The 17,721-nt window shown below is 46.7% G+C and overlaps 1 pseudogene; it reads right to left on the reverse strand.

The window, feature by feature from the left end:
- LOC115314772 overlaps positions 1-17,721 on the reverse strand; it is a 163,538-nt pseudogene that overhangs the window by 29,775 nt on the left and 116,042 nt on the right.

Below are 17,721 nucleotides of genomic sequence, written 5' to 3' on the forward strand. Positions count from 1 at the left end.
TATTAAAATAGCTAAAGTACGTTTTACTGAACACTAAAAAAATAATCCGGGTTTTCTTGGCCCTACTGTAAAAGCTCGGTGTTTTCTTTATGTGGTCTTTGATACGTACTTTAGCTATTTAAAATGTTGTACCACACGGCTATCAAGCCCCTCGTAAAATTTCGGGCCCTCTGTTCGACTGTAGAGCACTGTACGTCGAATTGAAATTCTGGGGTGTATTATATGGGACAAAGGGTGTAAGAATACACCTTTCGACACCCTTTTTTCTTGAGAGTGTATAAACTGCTCACCAGCCGGCCCTACCGGACGCTTCTCGACTTATTGAAGTCTTCTAAGGTTCGGTCCCAACCCAACACAGCCAAGAAAGAAGAAGAAACCGCTACCTTCATATTCAAACAGAAAATGTGGGTAAAGCACCATCTACACAAACAACACTGGATAAAAGTGTTGTCACAAACAGAATTGGTAACGTCATCTACGAAGTTTCAGATGAAGGTCACAAAACCCGTCGAGTCTATGCAGATCACCTGAAACCAAGAATAACATACGATGATCCTGACACTTCAATATGCTCAATGGATCTGCCAGGGCCTTCTCAGGTTGACATCCGTCCGGAAGCTACCGACACACAAATTGCCTCGGGCTTTCCACTGCAGCCAGAAACAAGTAGGAGATATTCGACGCGCATCTGTCTTACACGGAAGCGCTACAAGCCTTTCTAAGAGGGAACGAACCGTGATGACTGCAAAATACGATCGTCCTCTTCAGCACAGCCCGAGCTCGGACAGGGATCCTGTGACTTCCGTTCTTTGGCAAGCTGAAAGCCTGGCCGCTGGTCATATCTTTCCGACCTGTTATCTGGAAATAAACCCTTAGTAATCCCCTAGACTCGGGACTACTACAAGTATTTTTTTTTCTAAAGTGAGTTTATAAAAACCGTACAAAGTATTTATGGTGCGATTTAAGAAAGAAAAACGATTCTTAAACATTAGTGTGCTATTCACGTAACGCGAGCATACACATTACCAGCGTGCACTCTCTGTAGGGGGCTCCATAGGATGCTTCACATATATCCACACGTCTGTCCAACAAAAAGTCAACAGGATATTTTGGTTTTATTGGCCTTGGCCTGTCCTTCCAGCAGCAGTTTGACGACTTACTGTAAAATAATAAATGTTGCCGTTACCATATGTACTCAAATAATCTCTAAGAAGCCGGTCTTACAATTTTTGTTAGAGTTTTTTAATGCATCTCATGTTTAAATTTGAGCGCATAATCAAATGCAGTTTTACCAGACATGTTTAATATTCTCATATAATAAGGTAATGAATTCCGCATCATGAATTCTAATTTAAATATTTCGTGAAACCATCCTTGCCGAAAAAAAAAACAGTATAACGTTTCGCTAGCTGGATTGTGGAACTGGAAATCTATCTAGATTCTATATAAATTTCAGGCTTTCGGAAGTTATTCTTTCGTCTAAAATTCTAGATTCCAGGTTTCCAGATTTTTATTTAGAATTACAGTTCCATAATCCAGATAGTGAAAGTTTCTATGCATTTTTTGGCATGGATTACATAAAAATTGGTATTATAATAACAAATATAAATATACTCTAAGTGCAGTACAGCAAGCCAGGATGCAGCTGTATGTTATAAATTGAGAGGTGTAATTTTTTAATGATCATAATAATATGTTTTTACATTTAAAACCGATTTTAACAACGAAGCTACGTGGAGACCAGCTTTTCCTGGCAGGTATTTTTAGAGGTTGACATAAGTCTTCATTGGCTTAGAGAAGGGGTGCACAACTAAACAATTATGCGAGCCAAAATTACGTATATTGAAAACTGTGCGGGCCACAGCTAGTGCGATGCTTTGCACAATTTGGCCGAGGTCAGGCTTCTGATATCAAGTGTCATCGCACTCGTTGCCGTCTTTAGCGCATCTCGCAATGTCATTTTTGCCATGGCAGATCGAGGGCAGTTCATGTTGAGAGCCATCAGTGAGAAGGTTGGTTCACAAACATACGTGCTCCCTTAAAGTAACGCCGGTTTCAAGGGGTGGTCTACCAGGTTTTTGTACTTGTTTTTGTCGAGGGTTTTATAGAACTCATGCAGCTGAGATTCGTGATGCATATAGTCTTCAGCGCTGGTGGACACCGGAAGTTGATTAGCTCCAGTTGCATCGTCACATCTGAGTCCTCCGATCTGACGATGCAACCCCTTACTATCCAAACAGGAAGGCGTTGCATCGTAGATAGCCTCTGTGGTCAAAAAGAGGAGTGGATCTATTGAGAGAGAGAAAGAATTTTTCGCGTTCTGTGTACAGATATGTTGAGACAGAACCCCACTATGGACAGGGACGGCTGCACACGCTGTTTTATTGTTGTCGGTGGGATTAGTAGAGAGAGACATTTTGAACTGAGTAATAGTAGTTCCTTCTCTGAAGACTGAAAAAAGCAGGTTCACAGGGTTCCACTGCTGCTTCCCAAGCGGAGCAGGCGCTCGATGGATTGAATGGCATAGTAAGAAACTTTCTGCGCTGAGCCGGGCCGCGGGCCGTATGTCGTGCACCCCAGAATCACTCGATGCAGGGATGCAGATCGAGGATTTCCTCACTCGATGACCTAGGGACCAAGCGAGTGTGCACTCTCACCGTTCTACCAAAAACACAAACTAAAAAAAATTCTCAAAAACTCAAAAGAAAAATGAATATTTAGGTATGAAAAATGCAACCCCGCAGTGTATAAAAGGCACGAAATATCTTTTTACATTAAGAAAGAAAACGCAAGTTTCAGTGAATTCAATTCAACGCACAAGTGGAAAGCCACGAATGTGCTCTATCAAAGAAGTAGTAGACACAAGTATGAATATGTACGTATGTAAATATAAATATAAAAAATTAAAAAAAAAACGGAGAATAATTTTTTTTTCTAAAAAACTAAATATGTAGAAAATATATTATCAAAGAAAATGTAGATGCATTTACACAAAGAAATGCTGAAAATCCCCCTTAGAATGAATTCACTACGAACAAAGCAAAAAGTTGAAACTTTTATTGTAATCACTTTGGCTATCTTGTTCACTACAAAATACTAAAATAACAGATATATGCAAGTGTGCACAAGAGTGTACATATATATATGGGTGATTTCATCCCAGATCGTGCAGGCAAAAAGGTCGAATTTTCAATTTCGCTGAAGAAATATATGTCATGGCATCGTCTCTAAAAACACACATCCAACAAACCGCAAGTTCGTCGATGTTTTTGTTCTCGAACTTATTAACCTTAAAAGATGCCGCAGCGGAAAGCAGTGTTTTTCACATCCGTCGTGGCTCGTATATCACTCTAAAAAAAAGCCCGTGCGTCTACTTTCCCGCACAACACTCGGAGAGCCAATTACCGCTCCTTACGGAGGCAGCTCAGCAATTGACGATGCTGAAACATGTTTAAACTACAAAGCACGCTCTGAGTTGTGACATTAAGCAATGCAAAACATCACGCTTGAATAGACCCTTTGCAAAACGTACAGCACCACGACGGCAGGGAATTTCGGGAACACTCGGTACAGATCACGCGCTAACTCGTTGCGCGTCCGCGACTGCGCGCGCGTCCCGGCAGCTACCGCCAGCAGCCGTTACAGCCATCCGCCATCCCGCCCATCTGCCGAGTCGTACGTCCTTGGCGGTGTACCGTATCTGTGGCAGCGTAAGCGCATCGCGACAGGTGAGCTTATTTGAATACGTCATTCGTCGTAACTTACCTTCGCGTAGTGAAGTGTCACCAAATCCATTTAGTTTGCACCGCGACCGTGGCAGGTTTCGGCGAGGTTCGAAGCGTTAGTGAATCAGACGACAGACCCGGTACTGTTAGCTTGGCCCAGCTCGTTTTTCTACTTGTTTGTCTTGCTTCGGCGGGATCTGTGATGGATCCTCAATACGTGACTTTTGCGAGCGCATGGGGTTGCGGGCCCAGCTTGTTTACGCTTCGCGAGAGCGAGAGCTGAACTTTGCCCATAGCGCCTGCCTGGGAAGAAGACACCGCTTGTGCCTGCGTGGGAAGAAACCGCTCGAGAGAACGACCAGAGGCGCGCCACGTAACGCACGCAAAAGAGACCTCTCTATGTAATCAGAAAAGTTAATCTAGTATAGTAAACGGTATTTCATTTTCTTCTCAAATCAACGTCGCATTATTAAGTAACGGAACGTCAGCACCCGGTCACCGCTGACATGGCGCAGTCGACAGGATCCGCAGAATCCAACGAAACCGGTGACCACGCCCTGATCACGGACTCCAACAAGGGAACGGAAACCACCAATCAGGACACCATGCGTCAAGAGATACAAGATATCAAAATTCAACTCCAGCAACTAATCCTGGCCTTCAACAACGCGCTTTCAACACGACACCTAGAAAATGGCGTCAACGTGACGGACGGAAACGGACCAGAACGAGAAGTAACCACGACGGATACTTCTGCGCTGGGCACGACAACGCAGGTGAGCGGCCACGCAACAAAGGTTGATTTGCTGTCGGTCATCGTCCAAACGCGACAACAACTGATCGAGACCCTACGACAGTCCACGAGGCCCCTCCACGTCCACTCCACGAGCGACACTTCGCACGCGATTTCCACGTTCGAGGGGGAGTCATACGAAAACATCGCTGAGTAGCTTCGAGAAATCCAACGGGTGGCTCTGCTCGCAAACTGGACACCAAACCTCACTCTGCTCAACGCCGTCACCCGCCTTCACGGTGCCGCACGAGACTGGCACAAGTCATACGGTTCCCGGATCGACGACTGGGAAGTGTGGAAGGAAGCCATCAAGGAACGCTTCCAACGAAAAATGGGACTTCAACAATTCTTGGAGTTCCAACAACGCCGACAGCTCCGCCACAACGAGAGCATTGTGCAGTACATCTACGCAAAGAATGCCATGCTCGAGCGAGCTCCCTGTGAGCTAGGAGCCAGCGAACGGATCTTCTTAATCCTAGACGGAATCACAGAGGACAAGTGGGCCAATCCCCTGGCAGCCCAAGGCTGTAAATCGGTCCTCGAGCTGATTGACTGCGCGACGACTTTAGACCACCGCCGTCCCAGAGAAAAGACTCAACCACGCAAGCAAGGCAGGCACGAGCATTCGACATCAACGCAGCAAACGACAGGCGCCCCGGCCAGCACCCTGACGAATGCCCCATCACCGAAACCCTCCAAACGCACGAGGCAGAGCAACTGTTTTAATTGCGACCAGCCCGGTCACTTCTCCAGGGACTGTCCAGAGCCGAAAACTGCAGCGACCATCCGTGCAGAGGAGAAACGCGCACAAAAGGGCAAGGGTCCAAACGAGAAGAATGTCCAGTGCTTCTTGCGCACGACAGGAAATTTTTCCCCATCGTCACCGCCTTCACGAAGAACCGTCCTTTGAAGGCGTGCATCGACACTGGAGCCAACGTATCGATTATCGATCCCAGGGCACTACCCCAGGACGCTTGCGTATCGTCGTGGTCCCGAGCAGAGGAATTCGTCAACGTTTTGGACAACAAGCTGACACCTGACCAGTGCACGTCTCTGCTGATCAGCGTTGGATCAACGACGGTCAAGGTACCGGAAATACTCATTCTTCCACTCCCCAAATCAATTGACCTACTTCTCGGATCAGATTGGCGCCAACTAGCTAACGTGGAAGTCACGTTTCACGTTTCGAACGACATAACCATCGTTAAACTACCTAAGCGTTACGATTCGCCCGCCGAGATTCCAAAAACGGCAATCTCCGGAGAAGCTCTAGTGTCCAACTTTCACGAGAAACTGCCCCAAGCCGAACGCCTGGCCATGTTCGTAAAGTTCGAGCCAGCACGGAACGACATCCAAGCAGCCCTAATGCAACGAATCCACACGGCTGTGGACAGCATTACCGAAGACGCTTCGCCGGAAGAACGCGAAAGACTCTTTGCGATACTTACAAAACACCACGCTGCGTTTACGACGGTGGAGGAACAACTGGGCACCTGCCCACACGCCGAGCATTCCATCGAGCTACGCGATGAGATCCCCGTGGCGTCGCGGCCCTATCGATGCTCCCCAGCCAACCGGTAATTCATCAAACGACAGGTCGAAGACTATCGGCAGCCTGGAATTGTTCGCGAAAGCCAAAGCGAATATGCTGCACCGACGCTTGTGGTAAACCAGCCGAACCATTCCTCGACTCCCAGACGAATGATTCACGACTACCGAAAATTGAACGCCAAAACAGTCAACCCGCTGTACCCCATGCCTCGAATGGACGACGCACTCGACGATGTAATGAAAGACGGCTCCCTTTACTTCACTGTTATGGACGTCAAGACCGCATTTCTGACCATCCGAGTGAAGCCGGAAGATGTTCACAAAACAGTCTTTGTCACTCCAAACGGCAAGTACGAGTATCTCCGCATGGCCTTCGGGTTCTGTAAAGCACCTCAAACTATGCAAATGGTCATGCAAAGAACTTTCGACGGACTTCCCCAAACAGCAACGTACATGGATGACGTTGGCCAAGGCGCAAAAACCGAAGCTGAGGCTCTGGAACTTCTAGACGAAGCCCTACGACGCATCGTTGTGAACGGACTCCGCATGGACATCGCGAAGTGCCAGTTCGTACGAACCAGCGTTCAATTTCTCGGGAATGTGATCACGGCGGAAGGCAGAACACCCGATCCTCAGCGTGTTTCTGCAGTCGACAAGTTTCAGCCCGAGAGGGATGCAAAGCATCTTTACTCATTCCTACAGTTCCTAAATCACTTTCGAAAGTTCATCTTGGACTTCGCAACACGATCATCACCGCTGCGTAAGCTACTGCTGAGGGACGCGAGCTTCGAGTGATCTGACGAACATCAAAGGATAGCCGACGACCTGAAGCATTGTCTGAAGACGCCGCCGGTTCTGGCCACCTTTCGGAGTGAGTGCCCCAGCACGGTTCACGTGGACGCGAGCCAAACGGGCTTTGGAGCGATCCTTACGCAGAGACACGACTCGTGCGACAAGGTAATTGAATACGCAAGCAGATCTTTGAACGCGCACGACAGCACCCTGCACATTAACCTTCTCGAGTGCATGGTGCAACACTGGGCCATCACGGAAAAGTTCGCAATATACTCGCGCGGAGGACCACGATTTGCAGTCATTACGGACAGCATGTGTCTCACATACCTTGTTAAGAACGGCCTGACCAACCGAAGATTTGCACGATGGATCCTCGACCTTTCGGACTACGAGTTCGAAATTGTACACCGGCCGAGTAAATCAAACAAGGCGGACGCCCTCTCCCGTCAGTACGACCCGGAAGACTCCCAGACTGTTTTCACTTTCGCCGTATCGACTAACCCCTCCCCCATCTGCTTGAATGCGCAAGTGAGCACGAACAGCCGCCTACGGGAACAACAACAGATCGACCCGCTGTGTCAACGACTAGCGTCACTGCCCGGAAACGACTACGGACGGTCGAACGGGATCTTATTAAAAATGGACGAAAACTTCGAGAGAATCGTTGTGCCAGCCACGCTTCGAGATTCTGTTAAGGGGTATCCACACGAAGGAGAACTCCGCGTACGGATGTCGTGACGTCAACAACGCGACAAACTCCGTCCCCAGCTCCGCCGCGTGCACCTGCGGAGCTTTCGTGCTGACAGCATGAAGCCTCCGCGCCTCCGCCACGGAGGAGAACAGGAGAACGGCGCCGCGAGGCGTCAAAAAGGGATGACGTATGTCTCACGTGATGCGCGCTCCGCGGAGCAAAGGAGCGGATTTCTCCTTCGTGTGGATACCCCTTTATGAACATCTGTCATGACTCGACTGGACACATGGACGTCAAGCGAACGACGGAACAAATCAAGAGGAACTACTGGTGGCCTCAGATATCGCGAGACATTCGGGAGCACGTTCGATCGTGCAACATATGCCAACGCGTGAACCAACGAACCATAACTCGAGAAGGCGCTCTGCAACCTCGCGCAGTCCCGGACTCTCCGAACACGACAGTCTCTCTCGACCATTTCGGACCACTGGAAGAAAGCAACGGTCAAAAGTATGTCCTCGTTTGCATCGACCAAGCGACTCGCTACATTGACGCTGTCGCCGTGCCCTCTACAGCAGCACACTTCTACGTCGACTACCTCTTGAATCGTTGGATTCCAAGATTTGGCGTGCCCACGATAATCGTCACCGACCAGGCTAAAAGCTTCGTCAACAAACAGACTGCCGCTCTGTACAGACGACTTGGAATCACGCACGTCACCTCACCACCCTACCGGCCTCAAGCCAACGGTCTTGTCGAACGGATGGTAGGGACGCTGAAGAATATAATTCAAAAACTCATCAAACCTCACAAGAATCGGGAGAAGGTTCTACCCGAGGCAGTTTCTCTGTCAACGTTTCGCGACAGAGTTCGTCACTCTTCAGCCCCTTCGAACTCATGAACGGTTATGTCCCGAAACTTCCCGGACAGCTCAACATCGGAGCAGTTGACGCTGACCTAGACGAGACGGCTAGACTCCACAGGTTGGCGAGACAGCGGCACGACGCGAAAGACAACTTGGAAAACTCTCAAGCTTCGGCCAAAAGCCGGTATGACGCAAGGACCAATGCTCCGAGATTTAAAATCGGCGACTCCGTTTACTGCAGCATCGGAGCGAGGTCAAGCACGATGGACCCGTTCTTCAAGTGCCCGTTCGAGATCAAGTCCTTTCCAACCCCAAACACGGTGGTCATCAAAAGGCTGCATTTCATAAAAGGATGACAAAACGAAAGAAAGGCAAACGTCGAGCAACTCCGCCGACACAATACACGCACACCAGCGGCACCGGAGTTATCCGACACCTGCGTCGGCCGAGCGCTCTCTAGTCGCGCAGATGAAAGCGATGAACGTGAAGACGAGGACGGATCCGAAGCTCCAACGCGCGATAAAGAAAACTACGGAGCACTCATCAACGTCGAGGATGACGCTGCAGGCCAGCAACTGTCAAGGACGCGTAGACCTCCGGCTTACCTTGCGGATTACGCGTTGGACTGATTTGAGGACAAATCAATTTTAAACCGGGGCGTGTTAGCTTGGCTCAGCTCGTTTATCTACTTGTTTGTCTTGCTTCGGCGGGATCTGTAATGGATCCTTAATACGTGACTTTTGCGAGCGCACGGAGTTGCGGGCCCAGCTTGTTTACGCTTCGCAAGGGCGAGAGCTGAACTTTGCCCATAGCGCCTGCCTGGGAAGAAGACACCGCTTGTGCCTGCGTGGGAAGAAACCGCTCGAGAGAACCACCGGAGGCACGCCACGTAACGCACGCAAAAGAGACCCCTCCATGTAATCAGAAAAGTTAATATAATAAACGCTATTTCATTTTCTTCTCAAATCAACGTCGCATTATTAAGTAACGGAACGTCAGCACCCGGCCACCGCTCGCAGTACAAAGGAGAGGAATGAGAAAGGGGCTGTGTCCCAAATCTTGCCCAAATGAATCCGAGTTACCCCGGCGAGTCGTGTAACGTGACAGCACAGATTGAAAAACGCTGGACGCGGGTAGGCTTTAGAACAGCAAGGTACGAAACCCTTACCCTGGAGTAGGATTAATTAAATTTTGGAACACGCCCAGGGGCAGCCGTTGGCTCGTCGCTCGCTCGACTCGGCTGCTCAAAAGTTGTTGCCGTGGGAACTCCGCCTGCTCGCGTATGCCACGTGGTCACGTGGTAGCGGGAGGGGGCGTACCGAGGACTCCCATTATTCGTCGCGCAGCGCGAGCGGGCTTTGGGGATTTTCGCAAAGGGTCAATTGCCTAATGTTACAACACAGACTGCGTTTTTTTGGTCTAAACATGTGTTTTAGCATATTCCTTCGCTAAGCGCTCTCCGTAAGTTGCGGTGATTGGCTAGCCGAGTGTTGTGCAGGAAAGTAGACGCACGGGCTTTTTTATGCGTATGTTTGCCTCTATCTCCCGCCGTGGATTTTCAGTCTGCATTATATTAACTTTTTCAATCACTCTGTGAGTACAGTTAAAAGGCTCTAATGTCATGAAACAATTTTAGGCGTTTTACTTTGTTTCCCTAAAAAGGTCAAAAACGCCCCTTCGGTTAATTGTTGTTGAAATTTGCCAATTAGATACTTCTGATGCGCTTAAGTTAAATCAACCTTTTTAATGCCGATGAAGAGCTAGAAACACACTCTTTATACATCTTACAAAATCACTTAGCTGTGCAACATTCCCTTTGCGGCATGTTTACGTTAATATGACGCAAAAAAATATCAACTTTAAGATCGATTAAAAAAAACATTTTTTTTTTCTGTTTTGGTCTAGATATGATAGTCGCCTACTAGAAACACACGTCGAGAACATTTGTATTTTGTTCGTGTGTTCTATCTTCTATAGTGAGGCTACGATATATCGTTGCCTCAATATCGTAAAAAAACGTGTTCGTACGGCTCGAAACGGACTTACCAAATGCGCGTCTTTACAAATTTGGAAATACTCTTGCATTTTTTCAACGCTCTCAGATAAAACTAAAGTAGTTCCACCCTGTTATATTAATTTCTCATTTAAGTTTTACCATAGCCGGCAAGCTACATTGGAGCAGTTCAAAATAAAAAGCAACACTTCTTAACAGACCAACAGGAGTCGTAAATTTTTATTGTATAAAAATCGGCAAACGCTGTAATGATATGATTTAAAAAAAAAAAACACGGCACGAGGTGGAGCATTTTTTGTACTCTAGAAACATATCAAAAAGGGGGCGTAAACTTCAGGTTGCTGGGGTTGTGTGCTGTGAAGTTTGTGATCATTGGAAATTCACGTATTCTCCTTACACTTGCGGTTTGCGGTTTACCCCTATCCCCTTTTCTTACAGCTTTCTTCAAAATCCCATTAGGTTCTCTCTTTCGGATACTCACAAATTATGATTGATATTGTGAATATATTGAAGTTGTTATTAGTGTGAGGATTTTTTAAATGCGAGAGGTTTCCTTTTCATCGCATTTGAAAAGTCCTGACGAGCTCCAATATATGACCTTTTCCGAATTGCTTAATAACTCTCTATGAAGATTGTGGCGTGTATCTATTGGGGGGTTTGCGCCGTCTCTGTGATCTCACTTTTGTGTATTATGGAAGAAAAAGGCCGTGCCTTCAACAGCTGGCGATCTTTGCGATGTGCTTTCATCAAATCCTAGCGCTTGGTTTCAGAAGGAATTGTGTATACCATATAGATCATGTGGTGACTTTCTATAACTTAGTGATATGGCAGACAATAGATAGTCATACTACTTTACACTCAGTGGTTTTGTAAATCAAAACAATACAACGTCTCTGCCTCATCAATATTGAAAACGCACTAAACCTGCTGATATGATTAGACATGTGACTCGTGGTTTCCCGCTCTTACCAAAATAAAAATAATTCAATACCACAAGAGTGCGTTAATGTTTGATTTCAAAACGCAGACAAAAATGCAACAAATGTTTTCACAATTCAAAGAAACACATGGTATGGCTCACTCAGGTCTTGCAAAACGAACACTTTTTTACGACGTTGAAGCTTATATGTAGAACATACAAACAAAATAAACAATTTCTCGACTTGTTTTCTAGTAGAAGACTATTACATATAAATTATAGCAAAACAATAAAAAAATTAAAAAAAATGTTTTGTTTTTTTAGAAAATCGATTTTAATGTTGGTACTTTTTGCTTTTTGCATAAAACTACATGATTTTATATAATATATATAGAGCATGTTGCGGGCTCTCCATCAGCATAAAAACGTTTGATGTAACCCAAGTGTAGCAGAAGTATATAATTGTCAAAATTCATCAATAATTAACGGAAGGCGCGTTTTCGTTTTTGACATTTTTAGGGAAACTAAGCAATATGCCTAAAATATTTCATGGCATTAGAGTCTTTTACCTGTCCTCACATAGCAATTCAAAAAACGTTAACATAATGTATACTGAAAATCTCCGGCAGGAGATTGAGTGAAACATACGACCGTCGACGGGTGTGAAAAATATCGCTTTCTGCTGTAGCCGTTTTTAAGCTTCGCAAATAGAAAACAAAAATTCGACGAAGTTTCGGTTGGTGGCACTTTTTTTTCACTGAAATTAAAAATTCTACCTTTTTTGCCTGCACGATTTGAGATGAAATCACCTATATATATATGTGCGATCAATATCGACAAAACAAGATTATTTACTTGAACCAAACAATATTGAGCTAGGGTAGTAACTAAAGAAAACTAAAAATCAGATATGAACATACACACAAAACAAAACATAATCGAAACACATGGTTCAAAATTCACTCTTAAAAGTATTTACACAAATAATAATAATGATATAATTAATCATCAACACATCATAAACAAAAATACATTTATTTTTCTGCTCTGGCGATTACAAAAAAAAAAGACGTTTACAAACATCTGTGATGAGGAATTAGAGCGCAGCTCTTGAGGTGTTTTGAGTTTGCGATATACCGTGCTAAAGAATTTGAGGAAGGATTATTCATATGTACAAATACAGGGTGTTTAACGAAAGGTGGACAAATTCGGTGTTGCCAAAAATACGCGTCACAACAAAATAAAAAGGCTTCTGTCGTTTTGGTCCTGGGCCAGGGGCCTATTTAGGAAAATTATTAAAGTCCGGGGTAATTCGATTGTTAATTATTTTGCATAATTACCTTTTGTAATATTGTTTCCCTATTGAAAATTCCATCAAGATACGTAATTTGGGACACTGACTGCCAGTCAGCAGCCTTGGTGGAACGTGATGGACCATCAGACGTCATCTGATGGTCCATCAGATGACGTCTGACTGCCACTGCCAAGGAAATTTCATCAACAAGGGCAGCATTTATGTAAGAGTAAAGCTATACGCACTCATACATATCGCCAAATGCCTCGATAAAGCAAAATGTTCGAGAAAAAAAAAAAAAAAACAGGACCACCGGGGATCGAACTCGCGACCACTTCCGTACAAATCGGACACCTTAACCCCTATACTTTTTTTTTTCTTTTATTTACATAAAATGGGCACTATGTACATGGTTAAAAACGCATATTGACGTAGGGAGTGCTCAGCGTTCCAGTTTGACAAAACAGCACCCATCACCTCTGGCTTCGAAGTGACCTTGGCGCTTTGAGACGCGCTGCCAAATCAGACCATCCATCTAATTCACAGCTTTTCGCTGCCTCAACGAGGCTGGTCGTAATCATGAAGCTTTCTTCAAAGTGGCGCCACGCCGGCTTGCCTCCTTCAAGAATCAAGAGGTGATCTGTGCGGGATTTCCATATTGCATGCAACCCGAGCAAAGCAAGTACTTCATAACATTTACTGTCGGGGCCAGTGCCGAATTCGAGGTATTTTGCACTGTGCCAGTCCATGTACAAATCAACTTTCAGTTTAGAGCGTAAGTCCGCCCAGAACAGTTCTGCATTTGGGCAAAAGATGAAGACATGCTGCAGAGTCTCTGGCGTTGGACACAGTGCGCAGTTCAAATTCCACGGAACAAAAAATCCTTTTTTCTCCTGCCACGTCTTCACTGGCAGTACTTCGGTGTGAAAGCAAATAAAGAAGTCCATTGCAGCTTTTCGGACGGGATAATTTCGGAGGCGCTTAGAGACTGTGGATTTCTCACTGGTCCCTTGGAAGGAGCGATAAAGTGGCGGTGGAAAGACAGTGTCTATGGTGTCCCAATATAGCGCTTTTCTTTTCACTTTGCTCAGGTATTGCCTAGAGAAGCGCGCTTCAAAAAATTTAATGGCATCAGCGATTTCTTTATAGAACCTCAGTACTGCACTTGACGTCGCTCCTTCCAGGGTTACAACAAGCCAGGGGGCTAAAAAACGTCCGCCAAGTTTTACGAATGATCTTACTATGACCAAGTTACGCTGGTCACGAAAAAATAAAAACCTTTGAACTTTTAGCTTGATCTCGAGATTCACGACTCCGAAACCTCCTTTGGCTTGACTGATAAAAATGTTTGCGCGTCTCATGCGTTCAAAACTAGAATTCCAGACGAAGGTAGCACAAAAACGATGCATCTTATGGACTTCGCTTACATGACACGGCACAACCTGAGCCGCATACCATACGGTAGGGAAAAAAACGGAGTTGCAAACAAAGGCACGGTTTAGCATAGAAAGGTTTCGGCCGCGCCAGTCCAGCACTTTGGCCCTCAAACTGTTGAGATGAATTCCTCCCTTGCCAGTACTTAAGCAGTGAGGTTCTAGACTAACACCAAGGTAGTTTTGGATACTTAAAGTCCAGGTAATATTTATAAAACGCTCTGGCTTTACGTCAAAATTTCCTAGCCACGCGCCTGTAGATTTCTCGTGATTCATTTCAGCCCCAGACACTTCACAAAAATCAAGGAGGTGTTGCACGGCGAGGACAACCTCATGTCTAGATGCAGCAACAACAGTAACGTCATCTGCGTATGCTAATATTTTCGTTGCATTTCTGGCAAGGGAGACTCCCTGAATTCTATTATCGTTAATAATCTTTCTACACACAGGCTCAAGATAAAGTGAGAAAAGTATTGGCGAGAGCGGGCAGCCTTGTCTAACAGAGGCTTGCACTGCTATCTTTTCAGTTACTATTCCATTGATCAATAATCGCGTGGATATATCTTTATAGCACAGCTTAATATATTTGGCTATAGTTCTCCCGACACCAGAGGCCTCGAGTACACTGAACAGAAAAGAATGCGAAACCCTGTCGAAGGCTTTACTTAAATCAATTTGTAGCACTGCTGCGGATAAGCCTGTCGCTTCAGCGGTTTCGGTAAGTATACGCATAGTGTGAACGTTGGAGGTGATGGAACTCCCTTTAAAGCCATAGGCCTGGTGGTCACCTACAACAAACTTAAGACCCATCTCCAAGCGTTTTGCTAGTATTCTCGCCAGTAGTTTGTAATCAGTGGTGAGGAGACTGATTGGCCTTAAATTGCTCGATGTGAGAGAGTCGGAGTTCGTGTTTTTCTTTTTAATAAGGACCGTTAGTGCCTGTCGCATAGAAGGTGGAAGTAAATTTCTTTGAAGGATGTCAGCAAACACGTCACATAGCATAGGAGCTAAAATATCAGCGAACTTTTTATAGAAGGCTGAGCCTAGACCATCCACCCCGGGGGATTTTCGCGTTGGAAGCTCTTTTATAGCCCTCTCGATTTCAGCTTTCGTGATCTTTTTGTTTATGCGTTTCCTTACACTTGAGGGGATCTTTGGGAGCTCTTTGAACCACTCATCCAGCGGGTTGTCTGCCGCCTCGTCTTTCCTAGTAAATAGTTGTTGGAAAACTCTTACGAGTTCCTTCTCAATGTCTTCTTGTTCTGTTAACACTTTGTCGTCGACACTGAGTGCGTCTATCCTGCTACGCTGCGCTCGCGTTCTTTCTATGGTTTTAAAAATTTTGCAAGGATCTTCCTCCCTTTCTTGTGCTCGGAGTCGGCATCTGATCATTGCGCCTTTGTATTCGCTTTCCATTAGGTGAAGCAAACGCTCTTTGCAATCACGTATATCTTCCCTGAAGACTCCAGGGGTTTTGTTTTCTTCAGCAATTAGCATTTCAAGGGCTTGTACTAGCACATACTTTGTTTCGCGCCCTTTTTTTGCCTGTGTTTGTCCGTGTTCGAGACAGAGCAGTTTAATTCTTTCCTTGACCTCTTCCCACACTACCGCGTCAACTTTCCCTTCCGCAGTTGCTTCTGATAAAATATTTCTTATCTGAGAGGACAGATTCTCGTCGTCAAGAAGACTTTCGTTAAGTTTCCAAGAGCTCCACCAGAGCGGCTTTCTCGTTCGCCGGTCCGCCTTTCCTATTCGCATCGTGACCATTGCGTGGTCAGAAAAGGCTACTGGGGACACCTTGTATGCAGTGACCGAACTTGCAAGCTCACTGGACATATATACCCGGTCTAGTCGTGCGTGACAATCGCCTTGCCAGTGCGTGTATCCAGGAAGAGGGCCTTTACACCCGTCGGTTACATCGACGAGATCAAAGTCGCGTAATAATTTCCTGAGTTCCGCAAGGCTTGAGTCTGTAAGCCGCGCGAACAGTCCTGTGCATTTAAAACGCAGTTAAAGTCCCCCGCAACAATTGTTTTGACCGGCGTGTCCAAATATTGCCGGAGATTGTCGAAAAAAAATTTTCGATCCGACGCTTCGTTGGGGGCGTATACTGATATCACTTTTAACGACTCATGCCGCCAGATAACTTCCACCGAGCAAACCCGCCCGTTCTTGTCAGATTCCCACTCGGGGTACACTGTGAAGCCTCTGTCTTTACGTATCATGATAGCGCTACCGCCGCTGTGCCCAACCGCCCTCGCGTGATAAGAAAAGAAGTGTCTATCAAAGAAAAGCGTCATGTCATCTATATGGGCATCGGAAGAAAGTTTGGTCTCCTGCAAGCAAACTATGTCAGCGTTCTCTTTCAGAAGCAAATTTAACAGCCACTGTTTCCTTATTCTCGAAATTAAGCTAACCGAGTTGAACGTTGCAACTTTAGCTTGCTTCATAGTTTAGAACATGAAATAGAACCAGAAAGTACAATGAAGTCAAGTTCACCGTGTTGCGAGCGAGACTTGGCCTTCCCGGAGTGCTTCCTCCGGTTGTCGCCTATGAGGGGTCAGGGCGCCGCCGGTCGTCCGGGGGAATGCGGGGCATAGGACTAAAGCGTCCTATTTTGGAGAGTCCTCCCTTCCACTTCTGGTCAGCCTTGCGTGGCTTGTCCTGAGGGTCCGTCGGAGGATAGGGGCCAAGGGGTGGGAATTCTGGGAGGTCGTCCATCTTTGACAGGTCGACGGTGTCGGCGGCAGTTGCTTCTTGTGGAGGAGCCTGGTTCGCAAGTAGGGTGTCGGAGTTCGCCGCCGCTCCTTCTGTGGAGTCAACAGCTGCAACGAGTTCCGTGCCCTGGGTTCCTCGCTCCGAGATGTCCGGGAGGACCTCGTACAAAATCTTGGCCTCGGCCGGCTCGGTGGCAGGGTGGGCTTCTAAGCTCTCCTGGACGTCACCAGTCGGAGCTTGTAGTTCTTCGCGCCCTTCGCTACGTGCTGTGGCCTCTGCCTCGTCTTCATCCATCTCGAAGTCATGCGGTTCGTCTCGAGTGGTAACATCCGTGACGGCGGCATACGTGCGGACGCAGTCTTCGGTCACGTGTCCGAATCTGCGGCACTGCTGGCACCGGGGTGTTCTGCAATCTTTCCGGATGTGGCCAGTTCTTTTGCACCGTAAGCACAGCGGTGCGCGCCCGGGAGCCACAATCAAGACGTTACCGCCGCAAACCTTGAGCTGGTGTGGAAGGCTGTCGATGGTGACACCCTGCTTCATGTCGAGGCGAACCACCCTGGTAGATGACTGTATTCCTTGAAAGCCTTCTGGCCTCCACGTGTCTCGGGATATTTCCTGCACTTTCCCGTATGGTTCGAAGACCCTGCGCAGGGCGTCGTCGGGGACTGGGAAAGGCACCCAGTGCACTTTCAGACGGACTTCGGTTTTGTCCGGGTCGATCACAAGACATCTTTTGTCTTTCACCGTAAGCTCTCGCGCTTCGACCATCCTCTTCTTGGCCGCCGCCGAGTGAAATGACAGCATCCACAGATGATTCATCTGGTAGGCACCTATCGCTGCGGTCTCCTTCATGACGCCCAAGCCTTCGAGTTCGGCCCTGAAATGTTCCACCCGGTAAGGGCGACCGGTCACGTCGCAGT

Source organism: Ixodes scapularis, unplaced genomic scaffold (genome assembly GCF_016920785.2).
Source record: "Ixodes scapularis isolate PalLabHiFi unplaced genomic scaffold, ASM1692078v2 PGA_scaffold2__306_contigs__length_199485367, whole genome shotgun sequence".
NCBI lineage: Eukaryota > Metazoa > Arthropoda > Arachnida > Ixodida > Ixodidae > Ixodes > Ixodes scapularis.